Source organism: Solanum tuberosum, unplaced genomic scaffold (genome assembly GCF_000226075.1).
Source record: "Solanum tuberosum cultivar DM 1-3 516 R44 unplaced genomic scaffold, SolTub_3.0 scf00061, whole genome shotgun sequence".
Lineage (NCBI taxonomy): Eukaryota > Viridiplantae > Streptophyta > Magnoliopsida > Solanales > Solanaceae > Solanum > Solanum tuberosum.
Genome location: NW_006238993.1, coordinates 985,598 through 1,000,275, shown reverse-complemented (window position 1 = coordinate 1,000,275; position 14,678 = coordinate 985,598). Strand labels below are relative to the sequence as shown.

The 14,678-nt window shown below is 31.5% G+C and overlaps 1 pseudogene; it reads left to right on the top strand.

The window, feature by feature from the left end:
- Nucleotides 1-4,947: 4,947 nt before the first annotated feature.
- LOC102580375 (putative ABC transporter C family member 15) overlaps nucleotides 4,948-14,678 on the top strand; it is an 11,338-nt pseudogene continuing 1,607 nt past the window's right edge.

Sequence of the window (14,678 nt, the reverse complement as noted above, 5' to 3'; positions counted from 1 at the left end):
ACAACTTATTTTCCTTGCAAAAGTATTATCTATGTATGAAAAGAGAAGAAAAAGAGAAATTTTATATATGTGAATATATATGTGTAAAATATATATATATTCATTTTAATAGTGAGAAGTTTAATAAAGTTGAATGAGGCATGTACAAGATTGTTTTTTAATTTTTCAGTCATTCTAGAAAAACGTTACTGTGAGTCACGTTTTAGCTGTAAAATGTGCCTCATAGTAACGAATTATAAAACGTTACTGACAATAACATTTTATGTATGTTTAATCTGTCAGATTTTTATCTTTTTGTTATTGAATATTTTTTAATAAAATATAACCTAAAACGTTACTGTAAACTACGTTTATACTAATTTTATAAAATTTCAAAAGAATGTATTATTTTAATAAATTAATTTAAAAATGACTTACTTTGATAAAAAAATATGTAAAGTCATCAGAAACTTTGTTTTATAATTGATGTCACATCAAAGATGAAGAATATGGTTCTTGCATGCCAAGTTTAAGGCAAGAAAATAGATAATAAAATATTATTTTCCACATCTAACTTTAACTTGTTTTTTTCCTAGCAGTGATAAAGTGTCCATATTCTCCCTTTTCTTTTCTTTCTTATTTTATTTAGCACAAAAATAAATTAAAAAAAGTAGAAAGGTTTAAATAAATTTGAAGTCATATAGTTGGTAGTTACATGTAATTTCGCCGATGTTTCATAACTCATAAAACACAGGCACCACTTGTTACTTTTTTCTCGTCTCGAATCATGCATACAAATTACTCTCTTCGTTCACATTTACTTGTTACTTTTTGCTAAAATATATTTTCATTTTTACTTGTCAATTTTGATATATCAAGAAAAAAATAGTTATATTTTTCCATATTTATCCTCAACATTAAATACTTGTTCTCTAAATCATTTTCCAAGACTTAATACTAAACATTACGTAATAGGAATAATTTGGTAAAATATACTTATATCAATAATTGTTTTCTTAATAGGTGTGTCAAGTCAAACAGTGACAAGTAAAAATGAACGGAGGGAGTATAATGGGCTGATTAATTTGGTCTTACACTAATATGTACTTTTATTAAGTCATTTTCTCTCCTTTAAAAACCATTTGGTGTCCAAGCAAAGCCCCACGCCAAAAATTGATTACACAACATATATGTAAGGACGTACTCTTAACTATATATGTGTGTGATCTACTTGTGTAAGCGTATACAAGTTTCTTTTAAAGTGATTAATATCATACCATATAAAGTGTCTTCATTTTATTTAATTAATTTAGCTAGCCCAATAAACTAATATTAACACCAAGAGTTTGATTGGACAAGTGCAATTTTCCTAAATGACAGTGGGCAATGGGACCTAACCATCTTTACGCTTGGCGAATGGAATACTTTATCATGTGTTTAGATATTCAATTGAAACAAGTCGTAATTTGAGTGTCTAAATATAATATCTACAATAAATTTTAAGTTATTGATAAGTTAAACCTAGGGGTGTACAAAACCGAACCGAAAATCGAACCAAACCGCAAACCGAGTCAAACCGAGAAAAAAAACCCGACTAGTGGTTGGTTTGACTTGGTTTGGTATTGGAAAAAAAACCCGACTATATTTGGGTTGGTTTGGTTTTAACTAAAAAAAATCAACCCAAGACCAAACCAACCCGACATTATATATATAATTTTAAAATTTTATTTTATACATAAAAATTATATATATAATTTTAAATTTTTATTTTATACATAAAAATATTTACTTTGATATAATTTTTAAATATTTCTTATACTTTTTCATAGTTTTTATCTTTTCATATATTATTATTTCAAGTTTGAGTTAGAATTCTAAATGGTTCAATAAAGATTATAGTACACGGATGTTGGTAATTATAATAAAGCTTAAATCAAAATCAAATTAATACTAATGCAAAAAGAAAATCAATTCAACACTACGAATGACAATAATATTGAATATTTGTTCTTTGGTTTTACATTGGTTTAGACAATTCAAATACATAATCTAATTTTAATTTCCTTTAATTTTTAGTCATGTAACTAATACTTATTAAATTTATTTTAGCATGATTTAGTACTTTTAAATTATGATCATTTTCATTATGACTTGTTAATTTGCAATATTTGTTTCACGGGATTTCATTATTATTATTTTTTTGTTGGAATTTTAGTATCATTACTCATATCATATTTTGTGTTATTTTCTTAAGAAACACCTTAGATAGTTGTATTTTGGTAGGACTAAAGAAATATTTGAAGTATAAGTAAATTATATGTTTGTATGAATACTTTACCGAAAAAATCCGAAAAAACCCGAAAATTCGAAAACCCCGAAAAAACCCGAGGTTAAAAAACCCGAGTTTTATTGGTTTGATTTGGTTTATAAATTTAAAAATTCGACACAAATAATTTAATTTGATAATTGAAAAACCCGAACCAACCCGATCATGTACACCCTAGTTAAACCTATATATATTACTACTATTAGAAGAAGAAGCGAAAATGGAACTTGTAAAGTGCATAAATTCCATCACGTAACCAGCATATCCTCTTCTCCTAATATGATCGATATTGGAGTGCCCACATTTTCCTTTTCAATCTTTTACTTTACACAAAAAAGTAATGGTATAAAATTGAACCCAAAGTTAGTGGCACCCAAAGTCATGACTCTGACAAAACAATGGCTCCTTTCTCTTTTTTAGTATTTAAGTTTTTGTCTGTAGAATATAGTGGGATGATTAGGTCTACCACATCTTCCCTCCTTTTACTAACCAATCACTATCAAGCAAATAACACAACAAATAATAAAAATCACTCCTTCTCGTCTAGTACATCCCCTCCTAACTTTGAGCCTTGTTTCAATTTTACCTTTATTTTGTATGCATGTATATGCACGATATCAATTGTCACGCACTCACGCTTCTAAATTCTTTATCAAATTTAAAAAAATGACATTAATGTTTCAAAGTCATTCTCACTTATTATACGCCCTAGGTGGATGGTGTGTATTCTTAAAGATTTAATTACACGAAATACATATTGTGTCTATGGGCGTGAGGTAAAAATTACTTCAACAAATATTAAATGTTATACTTGTAATCTTAAAACTACACTAAGTTTATTGGTAAGAAATAAGTTAAAATTAATTCTTAAGCATGGTGATGAACTTAAATTTTGAATTCTGCCTAGTAACTAAAGTATCTTATAAATAATACTTATGATAGTGTAAGAATTATTTTACTTAATTAATGTATAGAAATTGAACCTAAGATAACTTTTATATTTTCCATGATTAAGCAAAACTCATTGGGAATGCCTAGGGATCTCTCGATTTGTTCCCTTTTCTAAATGTAGGAGGTTATTCTTTGATTAAATCATCATAAGCATTTGTTACTGATTACTTCTAGAATTGCTACATCTTCTGAACCTTTATCAAAATCCTGATACTTTAAAAGATACAAAAGGAGCAATGGATCAAAACAAGCCAAATGATAAAAGAGAAAAGTAAAAAATAAATAAATAATATATGATCCTTTAAAGAAGAAAACAACTAACCATCACGTGACAACCTCTAACTCTTGCATTCCAATGATAACATAAACATATACCAATAATTTGCCCATATATAAGACAATATCTTGTGAAGTGCCTTTTTTTTTCCCAACGATTTCCTTACATCATTGAAATCTTATTTATATGCATAAGTTGTTTAATGATTATAATTTTAGTATTTCTTACGTGCTAATTCATGAGAATGAATTGAGGATTAAAATATTTAATTTTCATTCTAAATTTAGATATAAATTCATCAAATATTTTAAAATAAAATTTACATATTTTTATAGCTTATCGTGGTTTGAAATGTTTTAAAAGAAAAGTTGAGAAAATTATAGTCAAAAAGATAAACTGTCCCAAAATCTGTAAACCCCCTCACATAAAAAAAAGTTCCCCTCACATAAAAAAAAAGTATAGTGGGATTGTTTACTCTTATTACTTTTCACATATCAAAAAATATAGTAGTTACTTTTTATCATGTTTTACTCTTAATATGAATTATCTTTCCCAATCACTTTTCAAGATCTAATACTATAAACATCAATTAATAGAGATAATACGATAAAATAATTATATTAATCAATATTTATTTAATAAGTATATCAAAATTAAAATGTGACAAATAAAAATGTCAGGAAATAGTATATTTTAGACGACCCGGCAATATAAACATTCTCGTAGACAATCAACACTTTTTTTCATTTGAGATATTATAGTATATGCTTATACTTACTACTTATTAATAAGGCAATAAAGAGAGGAGCTTCTGGTTGTCCTCGTGTGTGCTTCAACACAACTAAAATAAAGTTTCTACACTTGCACCATTTTTGTAGTAAAAAGAAGGGCCCATTAGAATAACTTTTTTTCACATATTTCTTTCACCGTTTTAATTTATTTATCTTACTTTATTTTAGTAAATATTTTAAAATTAATAAAAAAATATTACTATGAATCACAATAATTAACAATACACGTATGCATTTATTTTTACTTCAGGCCAACTCAATTCTCCTCTAATTTAAATTTTATCAACACAAAAATTCTATCATTGCCACATAAATTGAGATAAAGAGACAACATATATTATTGAAAGTTACATTAAAGAAACTATGAATTACAATAATTAACGACCTTAAATATCTAAAAATTATATTTAAAAAATGATTGACTTTTTAAATTACGTGTATATTACATAAAAATATAAATTACAATAATTAACAACTTTAAATATCTACAAAATCATATTAAAAAACTGATTGACTTTTTAAATTTTATATATATCACATATATAGTGACCGAAAAATAACACATGTTAGGCCCCACGGGCTCTTCTAACTTAGTAAGTATATATATAAGGATGGGCATTTCCCAGTAATCAATAGTATAGCAATCAATATTAAATAAATCTCATATCTCTCTTCAAGTGAACAACAGAGAATGTTAGACTCCATTTCCAAGCTCCTTGCAAGTAAGCCCTTCATCCTAGCTTTCTCTATATTCGATCTTGAAATCCAATTAACTATATTTCAAATTAAAGGATTTTACTTTTAGAATGCTGCATGAAATTAAGTCTACGTACAAGACTTGCCAGCTTAAATATGATTTAAATAACTTGTCTCTAGATTATGGATTCACTTGTGCCCGGAAATGGATGACCATGGAACTTCTTTTTCCAAATGAGAAAAATATAACTCTATAATCCTTTATTATAAAAGTACAAAAAAAGTTATGTGGGGATTTTGGATTTGGATTTGGATTTGGCTTTCTACTGTACACCCTTCATATTTATTTCGATATATTTTTTTTAATTGTTGGACGTTGTTACGAAAACATATATAATATACTTATTTATCTCAACAAAATATTTTTAAGAAAATCATTTTGTATTAATGCATTGGTTATTCGCAGGCAATTAAACTAGTTAGTATATACTTTGATGGGCATAAAGTTCACTCTTCATGAATGCATAGGTCACCAGCATAAGGAACATTATTTGTCCAAGAGATTTCTGATCAAATTTTGAAAAATTTATCATCATATATCTGTTTTGGTTATGAAATTTCGACCAGATTTTGAAAATTTGATTTTTAAAATATTTACTCACTCACGAAACTTCAATTTATTTCAAATAAAATTAATTCATGTTCAAAAATTCAAATTATCAAGTTTCCACTTCAAAATCTATGCATGGCCAACACAAATACTAGTACTTAGAAAAGAAAATATTCCTGAAGAGGAAATAGTAATTAGCAGTCAAGGGACAAAAACGTGACTGAAACAGTAATATTTTAAGAACAATTATCGTATTGATTATATAGTTCGCATATTCGCTTTGTGAGTTGTTTTACCTGATGTTAAAATTTTAACCTAACAAGGTGACTATGGATATTCTATCTCTACTGGAATGTGTTTAACGCAAAAGAATAGCAAAATGAATAATGTAATCCAATGAAAGTCTATATCTCACGGCTGTAACAGATATATAAGCAAAAATATAAATACAATATAATAAATTAGGTGCTAATTTAATTAGGAAAGAAGATAAAGAGAGATTCTACAAAATCTACTAGCTAATTATGCCTATGTATATTATAAACAGTGATGTCGATATACATTTTGTACCAAATTCCCTCTAGTCCATATTAAATTAAAGAAAAAATAAGAACACAAATAAAATTACTTTTTATAATTACTCTTTTGATTATTTCTAAACTATTCAACTAGAAAATAAAAATAATTAAAACCTCATTCAATAAAGAATAAATATGAAAAGCTCCTAACATTTACTAAAGAGAATAATAAAGTAGAGTGATCGAAATTTTTAACTTTTAGACACAGAGAAAAAGAAAAAGAAGAAAAATCAGGTAAACAAGACAGTGGCAATTGAGAAGATCGATAGCACACGTAAGTGAAGACATTACCTATACAATTTTCAAATATAGATCTACTAAAGATTCGTAATATCATGCGTGATACAGACATAAGACAACTTAGAATGTTTGTCCACTACTTATTAAATTGCTCAGAAAACATATTTAACAACTAACGTATTGTCAGAGCATGATTATATATGCTTTAATAGTTCCAAGTTTGCCAAAAAAAATAATACCACTATATATATTGATTTGTTTTCTCACAAAGATGAATGAAGTTAATGACTTTTTCTTCAAATTTAAGTATTTAATATTTTTCCTTTTTCACTCCGAGTATGTAGAGATAATATGTCACATCGTCACTCAACTTTGAATAATTTACTTAGAAAGTTACTCAACATAAATTAGCCACTCAATTTTGTTTAATAACTCAAAAGTCACTTAACTATTGTTATTTAACTTAAAAAGTTTTTCAATTATTGATATTTTACATAGAAAGTCACACAACTAATTTAACTAATTTTTTAATTAAAATTTTATTGAAATACAATTTTTGTTTTAAACTTTTTTTTTTTTTAAAATAAGTTGTTCATTTTAATTATTTTATTAAATTTTTTTGAAATACATTTTTTGTAATGAACTATTCTTTAGAAAAAATTAAGATTGCTACTGTGCGTTGGATTACTTCTTGATTCCAACCTTCTTAAAAAAAATAAGTCATATTTCAGCATATTTAGTTTCAGTTAGACAATTGCTAAAACGGAAAAGGGAATTCTTTTTGTCATTTGCTACTATACGTTTTTTCAAAAAATATATAATTAAATAATTAGAGCGGGATTGATAAGATAATAAAAATAGATATTTTATTATTTCTTTAAAATAAAAATTAGATTTCAAGAAAATTTAATTAATTTTTTTTTAAATTAATTGAGTGACTTTCTAAGTAAAGTATAAAATATTAATATTTGAGTGACTTTCTAATTGAAATATGAATAGTTGAATGACTTTTGAGTTATAAACAAAGTTGAATGAGTTTGTAAGAGAACAAGTTTAAATTAAGTGACTTTCTAAATGAACTATTCAAATTTGAGTGACCATCTCATAGCAAAGCATGTATTTAGTTTCCAAATCCATTGAAAAGGAAATGGTTCGACAAATTAAAATACCTAGATCTAAGATCTCTAGCTGCATTTAAGATCAATTAGAATATTGTAAGATGTGTGAATGATAAACTCACTGCAACTTCAAAGATGGAGTTCCTCTATCTTTATTTTGAACAGTATAGTAGAAATTTAAGGGGTGTTAGGTAGGGCAAATGTTTTTTCGCGTTTCGGACTTTTTGTAGAGATAACAAATTCCTTAATTATGAAGAAAGTAATTTGTCAAACAAATTTTATATGTGAAGTAAATTAATTGTCTCCTGTCCATCCCCATCGATGGCTCTACTCACTTTAATAATCACTAGACCAACCTTGGATGGAAGGCAATTATTGAGAATTAAAGCAAGTCGACTTGGCATGAGGCCTTATGCCCTCTCCCTAACAAATTATAATGAAATTAGTGTAAGCCAACATAGTCGTAAAGATTCATGAACAGATGAGTATTAGCAAAAAACTGACTGTCAGTGTGATTTTCCCGACTAGTAAAGATTCATGAACAAATGCGTATTAGCATTGTTTTTTTACCTGAGAATTGAAAAATTAAGAAACAGTCCAAAACAACAGGAAAAATTAAATTTCAAACAGAATCAAGTGATGATGAATACAATTTTAACATGCTGTACTGCCAAAAAAAGTAGGCGCTAGTGTGCGAATAGTTTAGTCAGCTTTATGTTAATGGGGATTCTTGTTTTGATCAATCACAGATATAAATTTCCTTGCATGGCTACAGCCATTGTCCCGCTGCTTATGGGAGGACACCAGCATCCTTGTCCTACTGGGATTCCTCGGAATCTTACTACTGGATTCACTCCTATACAAAGGCAGGTGGGACAAGGCAATGACAGTTGCCACAAAAGTTGGCATTTCCTTCATATTTAGCATTATCTGCACAACCATATTATTGAGCACTCATCTCATAATGCTCGTGATGTTGCAAAAGAGAAATAATGGTGCTCACTGCCAATTCAAATTTCCAAGTTTTTCATCTGAGATTCTGCAAATGGCATCATGGGCAGCTTCATTTCTTGTGCTCTACACAACTCATAATAAGAAATACATAAAATTTCCTTGGGTCCTCAGAATTTGGTGGATTTCCAGCTTCTTTCTGTCTCTTGCTCGTGCGACTCTTGATGCCCATTTTGTCATCACAAGCGACGAACATCTAGGACTTGCAGACTGCGTGGATATCGTTGGTCTTATTGCATCAGCCTGTCTTCTAGTTATGTCTATTAGAGGGAAGACAGGCATAATTTTTGACATGTCAGACAGCACAACTGAACCACTTCTAAATAGAAAGAGGGAAAAGAATTCTGAAGCCAAAAGAGACAGCCCATATGGAAAAGCTAGTCTTCTCCAACTGATCACCTTCTCTTGGCTCAATCCATTATTTGAAGTTGGAGTCAAGAAGCCCATTGACCAGGATGAAGTCCCAGATGTCTACTTCAGGGACTCTGCTAAATTTCTATCTGATTCCTTTGACGAAAGCCTCAAGTATGTAAAGGAAAGGGATGGAACCACAAACCCATCTATCTATAAGGCCATTTACTTATTTGGAAGAAAGAAAGCAGCAATCAATGCCCTGTTTGCAGTTATTAGTGCAGGATCATCTTATGTTGGTCCATACCTTATTGACGACTTTGTAAACTTCCTCAACAAAAAGAAAATTCGGGGTTTACAAAGTGGCTATCTTCTAGCACTAGCTTTTCTTGGCGCAAAAATGGTTGAGACAATTGCACAAAGGCAGTGGATATTTGGAGCTCGGCAGCTAGGCCTTCGGCTAAGAGGTGCTCTGATATCTCACATTTACCAAAAGGGCCTACTTTTATCAAGCCATTCACGGCAAAGCTACACGAGCGGAGAGATAATAAATTACATGAGCGTAGATGTCCAAAGGATTACAGATTTTATATGGTACCTCAACACAATATGGATGTTACCGATCCAGATATCATTGGCAATCTATATTTTACACATGAATCTAGGAATGGGGGCACTTGTGGCATTAGGGACAACTCTGATAGTGATGACTGGCAACATACCCCTGATAAGAACCTTTAAGGGTTATCAAACTAAGATAATGGAGTCCAAAGATGAAAGAATGAAATCCACCTCAGAGATTCTGCGGAATATGAAGACTATCAAACTTCAGGCATGGGATAGTTATTATCTACATAAGGTGGAGATGTTGAGAAAAGTGGAGCATAATTGGTTATGGAAGTCACTTAGATTGTCAGCACTAAGTGCTTTTATCTTCTGGGGATCACCTACATTTATTTCTGTGGCAACCTTTTCTGGATGTGTTATGATGAGCATTCCATTGACTGCAGGGAGGGTCTTATCTGCATTGGCTACATTTCGGATGCTTCAAGATCCTATCTTCAATTTGCCAGATTTACTGTCTGCGATAGCACAAGGAAAAGTTTCTGCTGATAGAATTGCTTCCTACTTACAGGAAGATGAGATTCAACCCGATGCAGTTGAATTTGTTCCGAAAGATGAAACACCATTTGGGGTTGAGATAAAGAGTGGAACATTCAGCTGGGACACAGAATCAAGAATCCCAACCCTTGACGGAATAGAATTACAAGCTAAGAAGGGAATGAAGGTGGCAATTTGTGGTACTGTTGGATCAGGGAAGTCAAGCTTGCTTTCTTGTGTTCTAGGAGAGATGCCAAAACTGTCGGGGATCGTGAAGATCAGCGGTGAAGTCGCATATGTCCCTCAGTCTCCTTGGATACTTACAGGAAATATCAAGGAGAATGTTCTATTCGGAAAACCTTATGAAAGTGTCAAGTATGACACAACAGTTGAAGCATGCGCTCTGAAAAAGGATTTTGAACTATTCCCTGCTGGTGATCTAACAGAAATAGGAGAAAGAGGGATAAATATGAGCGGAGGTCAGAAGCAGAGAATACAAATTGCTCGTGCGGTTTATCAAGATGCTGATATATATCTTCTCGATGACCCTTTCAGCGCTGTCGATGCTCACACAGGAACACACCTCTTTCAGGTGGGCATGTCTATCAAACACTAATTCTAGTGTTGGTTTCGTAAACTGAGATAGTTATTATAATTTTCTGCATGGTGCAGGAGTGCTTGATGAGGATTCTCAAGGGAAAGACCATACTTTATGTTACACACCAAGTTGAGTTTCTTCCAGCAGCAGATCTCATTCTGGTATGCAGAAAAACAGAATTTCAATTTGTTCCACTGATGAACCATCCATTCATGTCATTTAACTGATAAAACATCTGCATAATTTATGAATACTACCATCACCCTTACAAATCAACAATCTTCCGATATAGTGACTATGAACATGATTTAGCAACCCTTAGGTATTGGAATAGCAACAGAAATATTGGAATAGGATTCTATAGGATCCCCCTCCTCTACCTCTCCGCCTTCCAAATCAGACATGAAAGTTTCGTCTCATCCAGCTCAACAAGGTGCACAAAATAAGTAAAAAGATTGAGGTTTACTCCTTGCTCATGTGTATACATGTTGCACAGTTCAAAACAAGCTGGAATGTGTTAGAACTTTCCAAATATTTAGAGGTTGCCAATTCAGGATACGGAAGATAATTAAACATTAGTACTAATATTTAGACTCTAATAGAAAATGCTTCATAACTCTTAAGATTTCAGTAACTTTGACAAACATTCAAAATCTATACAGAATCTAACTCCTTATTATCAATAGGTGATGCAAAATGGAAGAATTGGACAAGCTGGTACTTTTGAAGAACTATTGAAACAAAATATTGGATTTGAAGTTCTAGTTGGAGCACACAACCAGGCTTTAGAATCAATTTTAACAGTTGAAAACTCAAGTCGAGAATCTGAAGATGCAGTTACTGATGGTGATGTTGATACAGATCGTAACGTAAATGCAGAATTTCCACACACTAAGCAGGATTCAGAACACAATCTCTGCATAGAGATAACAGAGAAGGATGGCAGACTTGTGCAGGATGAGGAGAGAGAAAAGAAGCATTGGAAAAGAAATTTACATTTCTTACTTGACCATTGTAAAAGGTGGTGCCTTTATTCCAATAATTCTTCTAGCGCAATCATCATTTCAATTACTTCAGATAGCCAGCAACTACTGGATGGCATGGTCATGTCCCACAGGTGATGCAGCACCAATAGCAGAGAAGATGAACTTCATACTTCTTGTTTATGTGCTTCTCGCTGTTGGAAGTTCTCTTTGTGTGCTAGTACGGTCATCTTTTGTGGCTATAACAGGCCTTCGAACAGCAGAAAAGCTCTTTAGACACATGCTGCACAGCATCTTTCGTGCTCCTATGTCATTCTTCGACTCTACTCCTACTGGAAGAATCTTAAATCGTGTAAGTAACTCAAAGTTAGTTAATTGGGATTGGACATAGAGGACAGCATATCAGCTGCATTTTACTTCCCTTAATCTGAATGAGATGTGTGGATTTAGCTAAGTACTCGTACAGAATAAGTAGTAATAATTGGGTAGTTTTCTTATCCTGCATATACACGGATAGGGGTAGATATATACCTGGTACATATTAAATAGAAATAAATAGGAAGAAACCAGGCATGATAACAGCTATAAGTCTGAGGAACATATTTGAGATAATCTAAATAACGGAATGTTAGTTATATCTCATAATGCATAAAGCAAGTAGGCGTCTTCCAGTGTACAGTCATGTGGTATCTGAATTTGTCTGCTAAACCAACCGTAACTCACAAGTTAATCCACAGAGAAATATCATAGTAAGATAGTCAGGATAAATAAAACATGACAACAGCAAAGTTAACTGTCTAAATTCTTGCCATAATATCTAGAACCTAAGGATGAAATTCAGTTGATTCATTAATGCAATCGTATTGGATCAATCATCAAGACATCTTATTACATGAACAGGCATCGACAGACCAAAGTGTTCTAGACTTGGAAATGGCAAACAAGTTGGGTTGGTGTGCCTTCTCCATTATTCAGCTTCTTGGGACAATTGCAGTCATGTCGCAGGCCGCATGGGAAGTGTTTGTCATCTTTATTCCAGTAACAGCAATATGCATTTGGTACCAGGTAATTGTAAGCAGTACATGTTTAAATCTTGGAATGCTAACTATATTAAAACAAGAAGTTGCTGTCTTGTTTTAGGCAAAGTACTCTTGTGGTCAAGTTAGACGAAGCTGACACAGTGATAAAGCCAATTGTTTTCAACTAAAATAAGCATTTCTCATTTTAGATACCATGCAAAAAGAGTTTTTTTTGTATACATCAGTAAGTGATGTTTGGAAAAATATTGGTACACTGATTATTTAAAGATGAAAGGATAAACAAACTCTATGTTTGTTTAAGATTCCAAAGATTTTCTTTCTAATATTTATAAAATGTAATTTAAAGATATTATTATTAAAAATGCCAGCAATACTACATACCAACTGCAAGGGAGCTTGCTCGATTATCTGGAGTTCAAAGAGCTCCGATCCTCCATCACTTTGCAGAATCACTGGCAGGAGCAGCAACAATTCGTGCTTTCAACCAAAAAGATCGCTTTGCGCATGCAAACCTTTGTCTCATAGATGGTCATTCAAGGCCATGGTTTCACAATGTATCCGCAATGGAATGGCTTTCTTTTAGACTGAACCAGCTAGCTAATTTTGTTTTCGCCTTCTCCCTTGTTCTTCTAGTCACACTCCCGGAAGGAATTATAAATCCAAGTAAGCATCAGAAATGTAACTATTAAGTCTTTATAATGTTATGGTAGGAACTAAAGATGTCGAAAACATGTTACCTACCAATGTCATGTTTCTTAAGAAAGTCAGAAGATTCTTTTCTCACTTTCTTTTTGTTGATGTGGTATTGTTGGACAGGTGGTTAACAAGTTCAATTTCATAAAAGAAATCAGAGAAAACTGATGTTGCTTTATATTCTACAGGCATTGCAGGATTAGCAGTAACATATGGGATCAATTTGAATGTTTTACAAGCTTCAGTTATATGGAATATCTGCAACGCTGAAAACAAAATGATATCAGTTGAAAGGATTCTCCAGTACTCGAACCTTGCCAGTGAAGCACCCCTTGTAATTGAAATAGCAGACCATCAAGCACTTGGCCAGAAACTGGTACAATTTCCTTCCAAAATTTGCAGGTAAAGACAGTGTCGATTATGAGGTTTGCAATAATGCGCGCAGTAGGACATCATCCAATAGTAACAGATGTCAAAGTTAAAAAATCTGTACAATTTTTGTGGTTCTAGTATGCCTTCATTATTCCTCTAATGATCAGGATACAAGGAATAAAGCTATATTTAACCAAACACTGATAGGAATATTATATACTTGTTTACATATTTTTTAGCTTAAATAACTTAAAATTTCCACTCACTGATATCATCCTATCTGCAGATACGTTATGCTGAACACCTCCCTTCTGTTTTGAAAAACATAACATGCACATTGCCGGGAAGTAAGAAAGTTGGTGTTGTGGGCAGAACAGGAAGTGGCAAATCAACCCTCATTCAGGCTCTTTTCCGGATTGTAGAACCCCGAGAAGGAAGCATTATCATTGATGATGTAGATATTTGCAATATTGGCCTTTATGATTTGAGGTCAAGGCTTAGTATTATTCCTCAGGATCCAACAATGTTTGAGGGAACAGTTAGAGGAAACCTAGATCCACTAGCACAACACTCTGATACTGAAATCTGGGAGGTACTTATTGCACTCAGTATTGAAAAATAGTTATGCAAAGATGTCCACTTAAATTCACAAGATTATGGGTGTGTTTGGTATGAAGGAAAACATTTTTCGGAAAATGTTTTCCAATTTTCTCATATTTGGTTGGGTTAAATGTTTTGGAAAATGTTTTCCAAATCAACTCATTTTCCTCAAATTTAAGGAAAATGACTTCTCTTCAAAACTTAAGGAAAACATTTTCCAAAACTCTCTTTCAACTTCCAATTAAAAAAAATTGTTGAAAAATCAATTTATTTGGTCCCTACCCTCAAACCAGCCCCCCCGAACCATCCCAAAAAAAATAAAAAAAATAAAAAAAATTAAAGTTTGTTTTTAAATTCAATATT